At 37.5% G+C, this 15,813-nt stretch overlaps 1 protein-coding gene and 1 long non-coding RNA gene across 9 annotated transcripts in view; one reads left to right on the forward strand and one right to left on the reverse strand.

Moving 5' to 3' along the window:
• Nucleotides 1–964: 964 nt before the first annotated feature.
• The window catches only part of PDE5A (phosphodiesterase 5A), a 133,401-nt gene continuing 118,552 nt past the window's right edge, over nt 965–15,813 (forward strand). For all 6 annotated transcript variants that reach the window (NM_001398114.1, XM_046940149.1, XM_046940146.1 and 3 more), the window contains exon 1: nt 965–1,118. The gene's annotated coding sequence lies outside the window, so the exon portion shown is untranslated. The remainder of the gene's footprint in view (nt 1,119–15,813) is intronic.
• Nucleotides 1,118–15,813, reverse strand: part of LOC107051713 — a 145,820-nt gene continuing 131,124 nt past the window's right edge. For all 3 annotated transcript variants that reach the window (XR_006939054.1, XR_006939053.1, XR_005859175.2), the window contains exon 6: nt 1,118–4,449. This is a non-coding gene — a long non-coding RNA (uncharacterized LOC107051713). The remainder of the gene's footprint in view (nt 4,450–15,813) is intronic.

Raw genomic sequence — 15,813 nt, forward strand, 5'->3', positions numbered from 1 at the left:
CTGAGGCCTGCTGAGCCTCTTGTCCTGAACAGGTCCTACATCTCTGAAACTAAAGCTCAGGACAGTTTTATTCTGAAGAGATTTTCATGGTTTTCTTACAGCAACTACGCCATCAACAATAACAATACTAAACTTCTAGTTAGATTTTCCTTTCCTGTTAAATTTCCACACATTACCCACACAGTTTAGGAAAGCGTCACAGCCTTTCAAGGTACTATTGATCTGTTCCTCCTGTGTATTGATTTCCCTAGAATCTAAGGTCCATTTCTTCTGTTGTTGTAACTCCACTCTGCTATTTATTAGTGGAGTTACATTAGTTTATCCTCACTAATATTCTTCAGCTAAGCAGCCAAGCTAATAAAATTAGGCTCTTAAACTAATTCCCAAATATTGTAAGAAAAAATCCTTCAGTGCAAGAAAAACACTCAGGCATAGCCCTGCATGTATTGCACAATCCAGATTACAGGTCAGTAGGAGTTCCATGAGGGTACCTTAGGTCAATGCTTCCTCACAATGAGTTCAGAGGGAGGGAGAAAAGAGTTTAAAAAACATCCCAAGCTTCTGCGGAGTTCTTCTTGCCTTGCAAACATAGAAGTTGCACTGCGAAGTCCAGAGGGACAGCCTTAGTGAGCCCTGACACTTTATGACAAACTGAACCATGAAGTTCCAGAAAGGATTCAGTTGGGATAGCTAAATGCATGCCAAAAACAAAACTGCTCCTTGGATTTTTTCAATCAAGTAGCACTATATTTGGACTGGAAACAGCCTGTGGACAAGCAGGAATAACTATTAGAAGGCAAGTGAAAAGTTCCAAGCAGATGATACTACAGTCAAGGAAGAAACAATTTGAGCGTATCTGGGCACGTTTCCATACTGACTCAAGCAACACTTTTTCCCATGACATCAGACTCAAAACAACCAATGTATTATAGCCCATATGTTGATTAAAGAAAACCCAAGCAGTGCAGAGACATGCACCAGCCTACAGAACACCGACTGAACAAAAACTGGACTGCTTGCAAGACATGGAAGTTAATAAAACAAATAAAAAGCCCCAAGTTTTCAGGATAAGAAGCCTGGGTAAGACTTCTCAGCAAGATGAGGTTGTGAATACTGAGGTAAGGCTGAAAGCAAACTGGCTGGATAAACATTATACAATCTAACTAGATAACAAATACAATAAATGAACAATGCTTTGAATACGCAGCAGTCATAAGGCTCAGAAAACTGAAAAGTTGGTTACAGATACTGTACTTCCAGAACCTGCTACCTACCTAACGTGATATTTACATGAGAAATTTTGGCTGCAGAATGGTTTGTAATTGGGGTTCAGGAGATTTTTTTTTGGCACGCTAAGAGTGTTCTTAGCAAAATAATGCTAAGGATTAACATGCAAAAGAAATATATACAAATGCTTTCACAAAAATAACGCAGCTTTCATAGAACTGATTTTATTTTAAGAGAAAATAGAATGCTGTCCTCACAAGATGCCAACACAATCTATTGAGAACAGTTACTAAATCATATTATTTAGTAACTAAAAATAGTGTGGTACCTTTTGAAATCCCAAACAAAAACAAAGCCATATTCTGCATGAAAAAGAGTTACTTACTAGGAATAACATACTGATGCTCTTTAGGAAAGAACTGGGAATTCCACTCTTACTTTAACATGGCCTAATAACAGTAGTGCTTACTGCATGCAGTTGAATTTACTGAGACATTTGATCATACCTTAAATGATATAATCTGTTCATGCTGCGCAATAAGAGACCACAAGCTGTCTTTGTTCTTTCTCAGAGAATATATGAAGTCAAAACTAGGTCTGTTAAGTGGAGGGAATTTGACTAGTAGGATAAATATGCAGGTGGTTACATTCCAGTTGTTTTAGCAAAAGTGACATAAACTCAAAGCTTAATAGCCCTGGAATAGCATGAAACAAATTGTGTTGTCATTGTGAAATTAAAGTGAAAGAACCTAAGTTTATAGGGAATTAATGGTCAATAACATTTCTTTTTGGTTTAGACAGTACTAAATACATTCACAAAGGTAAGAAATGCCTTGTTTATTAACCGGATTTCTGAAAACAATACACTTACAGTTTTTCTTTTTTTTTCTTTTTTCTTTTTTTTCTTTTTTTTTAATAAATATGAATTTGAATGAATATATTTAAAGGCATGGTTTTCCAGTCTTGTGCATCCATTTTCACTTCTTTATACTGCTCCCAAATGCTCCAGATCCAGGAATGACTGGGGAGCAAACTACACTGTGACAGTGACAGATGAAAGCCCAAAAAAAAGTTTGATAAAACTCAAGTACTGTAACAAAACAAAACAAAAAAAAGAAATGTGCTTCCTCTAAGCAAGTGATCCTCCTGAGACTGCCTCAACAGTAAGCTGCAATCTGACAAGAGAATCCTCAAGATCCTTAGTTTTAATAATTACCTCCCACATCTTTACAAACCTCATTGTGTCACTGTGCAACTGCCACAGTTACCCGGAACATGTACAGTTTCTTATAAGTTGAACACTACTGCCAACAGAAGGGCATTAATATCTGAATAGGGCATTTGCACTGATCTTCAGTGCTTAAGGCAAAACTTAACAGCTATTTTCCTCACATCTTCCATCTCCGCCTTCCAAGAAATGACTTACTGGCCAAATTCATCGCATAAAGATCACCAAGTTTTTGAGCGAGACATATGGAAGTATGCCCACTATTCCTCTAGTGATATCACCATTTGAGCCCTAATCTGTTCTCCGAGGTGGAGAAATTGTGGTCTGCTGGTGACAGATGCCAATACAGGGAGGCTGCAGTTTAGAGCATCTTGTATCTAATGTAACATTTTGATTGGGAAGAAACAAATCTGTTACAGACACAGAAGTGGTTTTAAATGGGTTCTCCCTGTTCCTCCCTTCTTCACTTCCTCAGCATGCTGTGGGCATAAGAACAATCATGCTAGAAGACGCACAACTTTAGTAATCTTTTTCCACCAGCATCCTCTGGAACTTCTTTAATCTAGGTGGGGATAATTCCAAAGTCCAGTCAGAACAAACATTCTAAAAAGGGTCCTAGAATGGCATAAATTACAAAAACTTCATTAACCTAGACGCACCTAGCAGCTTTCATCAACAGACTTGCACACAGTTTAAGGTTATTTTAGATGGCAACAGAACTTAAATTTCCATCTGACAGAAAGAAGTCTAATGCATTTTTAGAAAAAAAGACTAATGAATGCATCTTAAAACAGTACTAATTTAATAAATGCATAGCTTAAAGATTGTCAAAATCTATAGACAAATATCAGTGAATACATTTTTTTGAAAGAAGAATCTAATATATTTATAAAGAGAAAAACATATATTCTAGGTCCAATTTGAAACCAAAGTCATAGAAATTAAGTACCTATCATTGTTCCGTGCTCATAAGAAAGTTACACAGGGTGTGGAGCACATGAGGCACTGGCACAGGTTGCCCAGAGAGGTTGTGCATGCCCTGTTCCTGGAGAAATTCAAGGTCAGTCAGTCTGGAGAGGCTCTGAGCACCTGATCAAGTTGCAAGTAACCCTGTTCATTGCAGGGGAATTGGGCTAGATGGCCTGTAAGGGTTCCCCTTCCAACTCAAATGATTCTATTATTCTATGATGAACATCTCTATACAGTTCTTTAAATTTAAAAAAAAAAAAAAGTAATTTAAGCTGCTTAACAGGTTACCTAACTGCTCTTCTAAACTTACTATGGTGTAACATGCCAGCATTTTTAAATAGAAAATCCAGATATGTTCACATTTAGTCTTAGCATACTCTGTATGCATAAATTCTATTATGATAATATTTACCTTAGTGTATGAAAAGCAACTGAATGGTGCTGTAGACTACCATGAACCGCTAGGTAAAATATGTTCTATTGGACTGAACCAGCTGTTGAACATGTCTTTTCAAAAACCATGTTAAACGCTACATCTTATTTTTCACGCACCTCAGCAGTTCTTCATTTTGGCTGGAAGATCAGAATATGAAATGACTGTTCCTGCAGTATTGTGAGTGTGGCCATAGCCAAGTCCTGGAATTGCAATAGTGTATTCTTTGGGGTATATTCAATGTTCAACTAAATCTCAAAATATTTCTTGGCTCTCCTGCCATTAACTGGTCCTTGAACTCACCCTTTGTGTTCAGTGGTGGAGAGGCTAGCACTGCCATCTGTTTTGACAAATGTTTTCCATTGTCTGCATGGCTGACAGAACATTAGGCACATTTAAAAAGAGATGAAGTTCTCTGATTCATCCAGAATTTCCCAGCTCCTCAGAAATCCAATCAAGCATTGCTGACTGTGTATCAAACTAATTGTAAATTTGTTTGTAAAGGATTTTAGCTTGTCATAAGCCACAAGTCTTCTCAAAGTCTTCCTAGCCGCCTATCAGTTGCTCTGAGCATGTCTGCTCTTCGTTCCTTCTGTCAAAAAAAAGAAAATGTAAGTGGAAAATCATAGCTAGAGGCATTCTGCAAAAAATTGTCTTACATACTGATTCAAACCGAAGTACAAGTTACAACCATGTACACTGAGAAGAGCATTTATGCAAATTCAGACTTTTAAAGTTATTAAAACTAGCAACCCATAAACAGGTGGGTTAAGAATAGGGCTCTATCTTTCTTATAAGAAAGCTAAAGAAAGGCAGATTGTTTCAAATTGTTAGTTTCAGGTGTGACTTAAATAGCTTTGGCACAGCGATAGGAAAAATGACATCTCGGAATTTTTGTACTCAATGCCAATAAGTTCTTACTTAGCCTGCAAGAGATTTTGATAGTAATATTAATTTTTAATAAGTTCCATTGCATAAAAGCATGAAGCACATGTTTCTTCAAATCAGAATCCTCATTTCACAGTATCTTCCTAAAGCAATGTGTAACACTACAGCTCTCCAGCAGAAAAGCTAGCACAAATCAGCTACACAGGAAAGTAAATGTGCTCACACATCTGAAGACTTAGACTCGCAGAAAGAACTCCACAAGGGAGGAATCTCCAATCAAAGATCTTTCCACAATGGTGGTCAGCCCTTAAATGGGGTCTAAGAGAGGTGCAGCCAGGCTCCACCCCTTCTGGTCACAGGAGTGAATTGCCTTCACCTGTGCTTCCAGGGCTGACCGGGTCCTTTCCCCAGGTGATCAATCAGTGGTTCAGGCCGTGACTCAACAATGCCCATACAGCTTTGGAGAACAAAAAGAGAAGGAGCAAATGGCAGGAACTCTTTCTGTACGCACAGGTACAAGGTGCACAGGGAGGACAGAGCACAGACCTACAGACAGTGCTACTTACTGCCCAGATTGCACTCTGCATGATAAGGTCATCCCCATTGCTATGCCTAGTGCTAGTTGCCTAGAGAAAATACAAAGAGCGGAGACAGTTGAAGGAAATAGCGCCCACTTACACAGTAGTAAGTAGTAGCTTTGCACCAAAATTAGTTTGTAGCAGCAGTGGGTACCACCATCACTACTGGGAACAACAGTCCCAGAAGGCAAGTAGCATTCACTTCTCTTGCTCCTGCAGCAGCTTCTCCCTCAGTCCCAATTCTTTCATATGCCACCTACTCACACCCAAACACAGGCAGTATCTCCCTAGCTGTACTTGCCAGGCCAACACAGCACATCCATGTCACTTTGCCATGGCCCTGCCAAGGCTGCTACCACCACCCATTGCAGCACTAAGAGAAAACTGGTAGCCTCTTCCTCGTGAGATGCCAATGGCTCTAGTGGGTCTCTATCCAACAACAGTTACCTGAAAAAGTCTGTCTTGCATCTCTGCTAGAAAATTTCGCCCAGAACTGGGAGCTGACGTCATTGCATTTAACTTACAATGGCTGGATGGCACCAGCAATAAATGAACAATTTACATATCTCTGTGTGATCAAGTAGAACATAAATAAGAATTGGACTTGGTTGTTCAATTTTTAATTGAAAAATGTGAATGATCATTCTAAAAGTTACACTGTTCTTGGGTTCTCAGAAATGTACTTTCTTTGGTAAGAAATGCTGCTAAGGATCAGTGACTGCCTGGGGTGATACAGGATTTGCCTTCCAGATTTCAGATTTTTCCTGTACTTATTAGATCCCAATTAGTTCTCATTTCATTTTATATCCATCTGCTTTGCTAATAGGTCACTTGAAACTCTAAAAAAATCAGCTTCAGCTTTTATCCTACTTTTCCTCCTAGATTTGGTAATTTACTATTTCATTGTCTCTCTTCTTTACAGTCCAGTCCCATCTCAGTCACTGTATCCTTTAATCTCTTAAAACTACATGCTTGTTTAGATTATGTCTTTATAACCAAAAGCCTCTGCATCTTCTCCTTGAAAGGAAAGGACAAAGAAAGCTGGAGAAACACTGCTGCATGCCAATACCAACAAATTGCTGTTAGCCTCATTTTTTATTTTTTATTCTGGAGCTAAGATAGATGAGCTGGAGATTTTTGGTACAGGGAAAATGTATATTTAACTAAATAAATGTATGAGCACTGCCACAAAATGCTTTTACACAGAAAATATATGCAGACATTTTAGTAAAAACACTGAACAATCATCTGAGTTACTTTCATCCTATGTAATTATGACAACAATCTTCTAGCAGTAAAAAAACATTTGGGGGAGAAAAAAAAAAAAGCAAAAAACTTCTTCAGAAGCCTAGTGTGATGTCCTAAAGTTTCTTAAATTTTCCATAGAACTTTATTTCTGTGTGGCCTTGGTATCATAGTAAAAGAGATATAAGCAAAGCTCTAAAAAGTTGGTTTTATTTGTTCTGTGGAATAGACTTCATCATGCCCAAGTGCTGACTTCAGTGTCATAAGTATAAGGTTCTGCCTACATGCAGCACTCTGCAAAATTTTGTCCGTTAATGCTCTTGAGATATATATGCAAGATAGATACGCATCTATGTAACACTGGAGATCTGTTTTCAACACTAATGCTATGGCTTCACATAGAGTTTTCTCCTTATTAATCACAGTCTCCAGACATAGTAATAATGATCTGAGGCTCTCAAAACTCCCTAGCAATGTTATTTATTATCTGTTATTCTCTGACCTTTATGAGCTCACCTGTCATACTTTCACAGAGATGATCCAAGTAAAATTTCAGGAACCATTTTTGAAGCTTATGAATCATTTTACTGTTACTAAACTAAATAGGTTTGCCTAAATATTTTCTCTAGCAGCAATAAATTCAGTCTTCCTATTTTTGGAACAAGTATTTCCAGCCTCTTATTGGAATCATGAGAATCATGGAAGCTTGATAAGGTTGCCAATTATAATAAATTAAGGGTCAAAAAAAATTAAAATTAAAAACTAATAATGAAAACTACAGTTAATTTTGAGTTTTAAGATGAGCTTTTGCAATTTCTGTGAAAAACATATACCAGACACAATTAGCCTTGCATAAATCAAATCACAAGATGTGTTTTTAAAATATTTGACTTACCTAAACTTGCACTGAATAATAAATTTAAGCTACCAAAGCAAAAAAGGAAAGATAAAGACTAACTGGGCTGCTGAAGTTCCAAGTAGATGAATCACATTGTCACATACAACAAGAATTGTACAATAGTATTTTTCTGTGCATGCCATTTTCCTACGTGAGGGTGGTAAGACACTGGAACAGGTTGCCCAGTGAGGTTGTGAACGCCTCTGTGGAGGTGTTCAAGGCCAGGCTGGATGTGGCTTTGAGCAATCTGGTCTAGTGGGAGGTGTCCTTGCCTATAGCAGGGGGGATGGAACTAGATGATCTCTAAGGTCCCTTCCAACCCAAACCATTCTATGATTCCGTTCTATGACTTATGTCACATGCTACAGTCATCATGTACATGTATAAGTCAAGTGCTAGACATACAATCAGGTTAAAAAGTGTTTGAAAACCATATCAGCCTTGAAATTTAGTCCCAAGTTAGCACTCACTTTTTACAGACTAGACTGTTTCTTGATGATTGTAACCAAATCAAATTCAGAAGAGGCATGTTCCATATATTTTTCACAGTATTTAAGTACCTCCCTATATTATACAGAGCTATGCATCATAGATACCAGAAGTCTGCCTGAAGCACATCCCTAACCTGTCAGTCACTTAAGAGCACACAGCAGAAATACGTTATCTTTCCAGATGCATCAGTTGTTTCTGGGTCATGCTACGATGCAGAAAGAATTTTAAGATGTTGTCTCAAAAGGCAGTGACAACTCTTACTGAATCATAAAACAATATCATTAACAGATTGTTGAAACACTAAAATTCTGCTTCTAATGCTAACTGACAAGAACAACAACATACAATGCTGCTTTAACACTAGCTGCTCAGCATCACTACAGAGGCCAGTGAAGCTAGGGTACTGCTCGTTTGAAGCTTCTTAGATCAGGTTGGCTCTCACATTAACAATTCTCGTATGAGGAAGGCAAGGGCATTCACTGGTTTGTTTTTGTTGGTTTGTTTTTGAATACCAGAAGGCTATGATGCAACACCTAGATGAGATTAGCTTCATGAGTTTAAGTAAACCTGGATATTATTTATGATTTTACTGTGGTGTAGTGCCACTTTCCTTCAGAAGCACATTACCTATTTTGGATGTGGTGCTCAGGGACATGATTTAGCGGAGGGTTGTTAGTTAGGGTAGTATGGTTAGGTCATGGTTGGACTCGATGATCTTTAAGGTCTTTTCCAACCTGAGCAATTCTACGATCTAGAAGTGCAACAAATGTCATCACATTTGTCCAGATCAAACTTCCACTGCAACAGCACAATCAAGGCATCCCTTTTTAAAGAAAGCCATTTGAGTCAGTATGTAATTTCTCTCATTAGTTTTAATTTAATTCCTAGATTACATAGTAATTCCCTAAGTATATATCCTAGGTCAATATTAGAAGTAAGATCTTATGGAAAACAATCATTTAATAATTAAAAAAAAGTCATTTTCTCATTAACTGTACTTTCAGAGATCAGTTACTTTTTTTCTGAAATGTAACTCTTTGCATGTTTGTCTTTCATTTGTCCTAACTAAAAAACATGAGAAAAGAAACAAACAAGAAAACCCAAAGAGGAAAAAACAAATCACTAATTTTCTGTATTCATATTATCAGATTAAATAAATTTATTTCCAAAAAGGTGAATGATAGCCAAGGGTATAGGCCTAGCCTAGAGTTTAAAATATTCAAGGTTAGTATTTTAAAACTTGAGACAATCTTAAGCAGGAATAATTCAAGTTTCTCCTATCATAACTGAAAGATATCAGGCCCTGAAGACTTCTGTATTATACTAAGTGATTATTTTAAATATTAAAAAGGAAAAGTTCTGCAATGCCCTGCCTTTGAGGAACCATTCCTTCACCTCTGCAAGAAGAGATAGCAACTCTGCTCATAGGAATTACAACAAAAGCAGCCAAATGATTTGCGGGTTTATATTTTATTTTAAAAGGTGATCGTGTAGCCAGTAAACGCGTATCAAATGGAAGAGTGAAGCCCAGAGATATTAACTATTAAACATTTGAAGAATAAAACTAAGAAATATTCTGATCTGATTTAGTCCATATGACATTTTTATGTCCACTTCAAACTAACAGGTCATTAATATCCAGGTCAATGTAAACAAGGGAATTGAGCTGAGAAGTCTTGTTCAAAGTAATAAAACTTTTATTCACACTCAGCATGTGCATCAACATTTCATAACTTGGCAGCCCTAAGCAAGTACTCTGAGAATCAGCCATCCAATGGCACAGAACAGAATTGGTCAGCATCTGTTAACAAAATCCTTGCACGACTATGGAAAAAGCAATTACCATCTGCATTTTTCCCCTCGGAGAAACCTGGCTACATATGGGAAAAAAAAAAACAGACAGCAAACTGCATGTGGCATGGACTTCAAGTTTTTCCTTTTGCCTCCTATGTAGAAGAGACTCCTTGCAACCAAAGTTCTTTCACAGACTTTGGCTTCCTAAAGAGCCACAGGAGAATTCGCTCATCCAAAGATCTCTTCCGAAGGCAGTCCTGTTCTACTCCGAAATATTCTTAAATGTTAAGATTAGCAGATAACAAGAACATATGTCATGAAAGACATGCTTTCATTCTGGAGAAGATATTGGATATCAATTTTAAATTCAGATGTTTTTAGCTTCCAATGTTCTCATTTTACCACTGATTTCTGCAACGTAATTTCTTTGAGCAGGCTACTCTACCATAGCATATCAAGCAATACAAAGCAGAACAGAACATTAAACAGAAAAAAAGTAATATGGTTTTTAGTATATTGTTTAATTCTGCTGTATTTATGAGGATTTACTAAGTATACCAGCATTTAACTCCATATACTAATAAACAGAATAAACTAAAGATTATAACTGGATGTTGTTACACAGATATAGTAACTTTTAAATATCTACCAGTTATGAAACAAGTCCATCAAGTAAGAATTTATTAGTGATAGACAACCTTCAAATCATAGAGTCATCATCGAATCATAGAATGGCCTGGGCTGAAAAGGACTACAGTTATTCTAGTTTCAACCCCCTGCTATGTGCAGGGTCGCCAACCACTAGACCAGGCTGCCCAGAGCCACATCCAGCCTGGCCTTGAATGCCTCCAGGGATGGGGCATCCACAACCTCGTTGGGCAAGCTGTTCCAGTGCTTCACCACCCTCTGTGTGAAAAAATTCCTCCTAATATGCAACCTAAACCTCCCCTGTCACCGCTTAAGACCACTCCCCCTTGTCCTATCACTACCCACCCTCATAAACAGCTGTTCCCCTTCCTGTTTATATGCTCCCTTCAAGTACTGGAAGACCACAGTGAGGTCTCCCTGGAGCCTTCTCTTCTCCAAACTAAACAAGGCCAGTTCCCTCAACCTTTCCTCATAGGAGAGGTGCTCCAGCCCTCTGATCAGCTTAGTGGCCCTCCTCTAGACCCGCTCCAAGAGCTCCACATCTTTCCTGTGCTGGGGGCCCCAGGCCTGAATGCAGTACTCCAGATGAGACCTCACAAGAGCTGAGTAGAGGGGGAGTAACAGCAAGTCTTATTTTGGACTAGGCTGAAACCAAAGTGGTTTGAGTATATCTTGTATCTTTCCTATGCCAAAGGAACAGTCCTGTGGTATACTACTCTAATTGCAGAATTGAATAGGAAAGCCCCACTGTTTTCAGTGGTGAATCTAATTTGTTTTAAATATATTTTTTTTTTAATTCAAAAACTAATTTTTAGATCTTTTTAAAACTTAAACATTTTCCTGAAGATCTCTAGCAACTTAAATATTAGTATAGTATATATATACACACACAATCATTTTAACATAGTGCTAGATCAGCACTAATTCAAAGATAAATAAGGAAAAAAAATATACAAGAGGTTGTAGTGACTAGCTGAATCAACAATATGACTAATGGTATGAATTTCAGCTGACAGTACATCTTTGCATAGGACCATGACAAAGATAACTGGTCAGAAAAGAATGATGACTTAAGAGATGCTTTCCAAAGTACAAAGTAAATGCAAGTAGATAGTATCTTCAGTGCACACGAAAACAGAGTTGGTTGTCAAGGCCTACAGTATGCATTGCCCACATATCAAGATATGGCTTTGTATATTCTTCATGAGTACATCTTTCCACGGTTCCAGAATGTTACGTGCCAATTATAGTTGTAGTTAGCTGTGGTCATTAATTTCAGCAAATCTAATAATGTCAAACACTTTTTAAAGGAACACAGGCAGACGTGGCCAGTAGCAACGTCTGATTTTAGCTACAGAACTGCTAAAACTAATCAGCACTCACATCTTGCTTCTCCTCTATGCCATGTACCATAATAGGTCCCCAAGTGGTGTACTATGTTTACCAAATAAAATGCATGTTATTTCAGTCCTACTTGTAATCATTCTGAAAGTTTAATTACCGTTGCCACTTATACATTTATTTGCTCTGCAGTGTTAAATAATAAATAAAATTGATTTCCTTTGGACAATTCCTGGGGCTAGCAAGTTCTGGAAGGCTGGTGGATCTCTGTTAATTTGTTGCTCATCTCCCTGCCCAGGAACTATGCTGGGTTCTGGATCATAGAGGCTTTAAAGGCAGAAGCCTAGGCTAGTCTTTGATGTAGGGGAGATTATACAGCGTTAATTACTTGGAACTTAATTACTATTTCTGATAATGCAGGCAGGAGCAGAATACACTGACTTTTTCACCTACATTTTTGTTATGGGAACAGAAAGTGATCAAACACAATCTCTTATGACATTAAACCCAATCTCTACTGCCACAGGAATTATTTTACCTAATCTTTCACATACTCTACCATAGAAGTATCTTTATCTCTTGTCATCTTTAAGTCAAATGAATATCTGTTCCAGAATCTCTGCTTTAAAAATTAAAATCCCCTTCTCCTTTGCAATCTAAAACGGCTTTAAGTGACCATGAATTTGTTGCGTCAGCTTTATCACATAGCTTAAATAAACTTATCTTTATTCATCTTTTAATGTATTATTAAAGAACATGTTACCCCTCTCCTATTTAGCTAGCCTAAAAAAAAACCCTTTCATTCTCTTGAATCACTAGAAGCCCTGGTTACACCTATTTCTACTGCTGTTCATAAGCATTTCAACAGAGAAGTACTTAGAACCAAGTGATGAGCTCATTTTAAGGGCTGTTTTCAATCAGATTTCCTCTTCCAGATGGCATATGAATTAAAACCTTCTATCATGGACTTAACAAGTAGTAGATTGCTGTTAATTGTCATTTCCAGGTTTTAATGTTTGTTCATAAGCCCCTAATAAATCTGCTGTTCCTCTTATTCAAAAATTAGATAATTAATTCTGATTTTTAAAAGAGTATAATTCTCAACCTACTTTCTGCTTCATTATATTCCTGCCTTGACTTTTGCCTGCATATTTCTTACAGAATAAGCAGTAGATCAAAACTTCATATTTCTTGAGATTTTCTTCATATCTTTTTCAGGTTAAGTTTCTTGAGGGAATTTACAGCATAGATCAAGCACCTACCCAAATTCTTACTCTGGCAAATAGTCCCTAAACAGAAAACACACCATATACCATGCATTTACATACCATATGATCATTTAGTATTTTTAATATTTCAGTTGCCTGATAATTGCAAGGCCTTCAGGCAAAGCCCTGAAGAATGAGCTACACAAGACTGCTGGCAGGTAGTTATAAAGCAGACAGAAGCTGGGTCTTTCTGAATTGTCTGATGAAAGTTTAAGGTACATAAAGCCACAAATACCTTGTTTCTGGCATCTCAGATGACAGCAGAGCATTGAGGCCAGGACTGCTCTGCCATTAGCAAGACCCATCAGCAGACACATTCCTCCCAGGACACAGGCATACGCACTTCGGGGTTTTCTGCATGATTAACACTATGGTAGCTACGCATTGTAAAGCGTAGACATAAAACAAGTACTAAAACCAAAGCCTTAGGAGGTGAAATGTGCAGATTTTCAATCATCACATTCTTCTCCCTGCAGCAGGGATCTGTAAGAAGAGACCAAGGTCATACTACATAACAACAAAAATCACTTGACCAGCCCATCTACAGATGAGCTCTCCAAGGAAGTTACTTTAACCCTAAGCTGAAATTCACAGCTGTAAGACATATAAGTGGCCTGGAGGGAAGAATTTCTCCTTCAGCCCCCAAGGTATTTCCCAGCACAAAGCCCAGCTGATAGGGCTGGGAATTATTTGAAATTATAGCTTTCAAAATCCTACATTTTAATAGTTAATTGAAAACCATATCTGATGGGAACTTATCAGAGAGATCAAAAAACAGACCTGTTGTATGCATGCTTCCCCTGTGAACACATCAAGAAAGAAAAACCCAAACAAAAAAGTCTATTTGCACTTGTAATAAGCACTAGTCACAGGCTCTATGCAACAGATTCAAATTCACTAGGCAGCAGTATGCTCTTAGAAATACTCCTTCAAGAGAACATGCACTGTGGAGTTGAATACATAAACTCCAAGGAGCTCTCTAAGCCCCTAACTGCAAATTAAATCTCTCAAAACATTAATTTTCCATTAAATATATTTATGCATATGAATCTAATACACAATAACCTTGCATGCTAAATAGAAAGAAATCCACACAGTTACTTCTCAGGCTATCTTCCTGTTTGTTTCTGGATTACTGGAATAACAGCTGCTTTGCTTTTAGAAATCTCTTCTCCTCTGCCACCACACACTAATACAAAAACAAAATAGAACTAGATGTATGTTGCATACTAAGATGTACGCACAGCACATTCATTTGAAAGCTCATGAGCTTCCTGAACTTGCCACATGAACAGCTATTTTTCATCTGTTTTCTTGAGTAAATAATTCAAGGAAAAAAAATAATGCTGTGTTCTTCCAGTACTTTGGAATGTGTGTTGGGGCAAGAAAGCATTATGTTGGATTTACTGTGCTTTTTGATATTTCTGTCTCAGTTACTCAAGATCAAAGCCAAATTCCCCCTCACAGGGCAGGGAGGTGGGAAAAGTCACCTTAACATAGGGTTATAAAGTACAAACAGTATTTACCTTTGGAGAGTATAAAATCTTGCTAAACAGTATAGAATACTAACCAAATTCAGTATTTTCAGCTGATTAAATCAGCTGCCTTGACTTTAGTTTCCATACACTGGATGACTTTATATTCTAACCAAGTATTATTGTTGGCCCCGATTTGCAGCATTTTGTTCTAGATGTGCATCTGGTCTCCAAGATATTTTTAAACAACTGCATGCAGCACTACATAGTGCAGATCCCAGCATATTTTCTATAGTGGTATATATTGATTTAAGCCCTTAGCAGCTGGGAGTTTCCAGGTTTCACCTCCTGATCAAACCCCAAAGATGTTCACGCACATAGCTTCAGCTGCTCTTCCAAAAACCCTCACCAAGCTTTCAGAAGAGATACAGCAGCGGATCTGCAGTGCCTTTTTTTTTTTTTTTTTTTCCCTGCAAATTTTAAGTTTTGTCTCAGTAACTGTAGTGAGGCTCCTTTGAAAATCTGACCCTGGAATTACTGTTTGCCACTGACTCTCAAACATTTGGATTGCCCACATAATTGAGATTTCATAAAGCACAAGTACTTCTGTTTTCAAAGGAAAGTAGAGCTGAAGGGTGAAACAAATCAAGCCATGATTCCTCATGCCTCTCTTTCAAAGGAGTAACTAATAACTTTCTTTGCAAAGACTGGAAAGAGATCAAGTACAAAGGCATGATTAAGAGAAGAAAAGTATTCAATGCTAATTATATCTTCTATGCTTTTGGCTAGAATCCATAACCCTGCTTCCAGGGGTAACCTAGTGACTTTTCAATGGCCTAGTCACACTTACAGAGTCAAAGGGATGGATGCATGCTATCAGTTTGGCATTTTGTAAGCTCAGAAAGAGAGAAATGGGATTGGCAAACTGTCTCTAATTCTGTTAGTTTATAATCAGTGTTAGAATAAAGTCTTCTCAAAATAAAACTTACTCAGGTTTCCAAATTTTCTGGTATTAGTGACCTTACAAAAATTCTCCTTCTTCCTAGCTCTTCATCATCACTGTCATCCCAACCATAATAGTGGTCCTTCTGATAGAACATCCATGTAGCTGCTGTAATTTGCAGTAAGAAATATTTTGTTCCACTGAAATCAGAAATAGACAGATATAATTTGTGATAAGTATATTAATTAGAATTCTTTGTTTGGATTTTGGTGGGTTTTTTTTTTTTTTTCCCTGCAGAGATCATGAGTACAAGTAAATAGACCAAATAGCATTTGAAGTCTGCTGTTTCTCACTTACTGGCTTATATATGTGATCCGTAGCGTGTT

The sequence above is a fragment of the Gallus gallus genome, chromosome 4, assembly GCF_016699485.2.
Source record: "Gallus gallus isolate bGalGal1 chromosome 4, bGalGal1.mat.broiler.GRCg7b, whole genome shotgun sequence".
In the NCBI taxonomy this organism is placed as follows: Eukaryota; Metazoa; Chordata; class Aves; order Galliformes; family Phasianidae; genus Gallus; species Gallus gallus.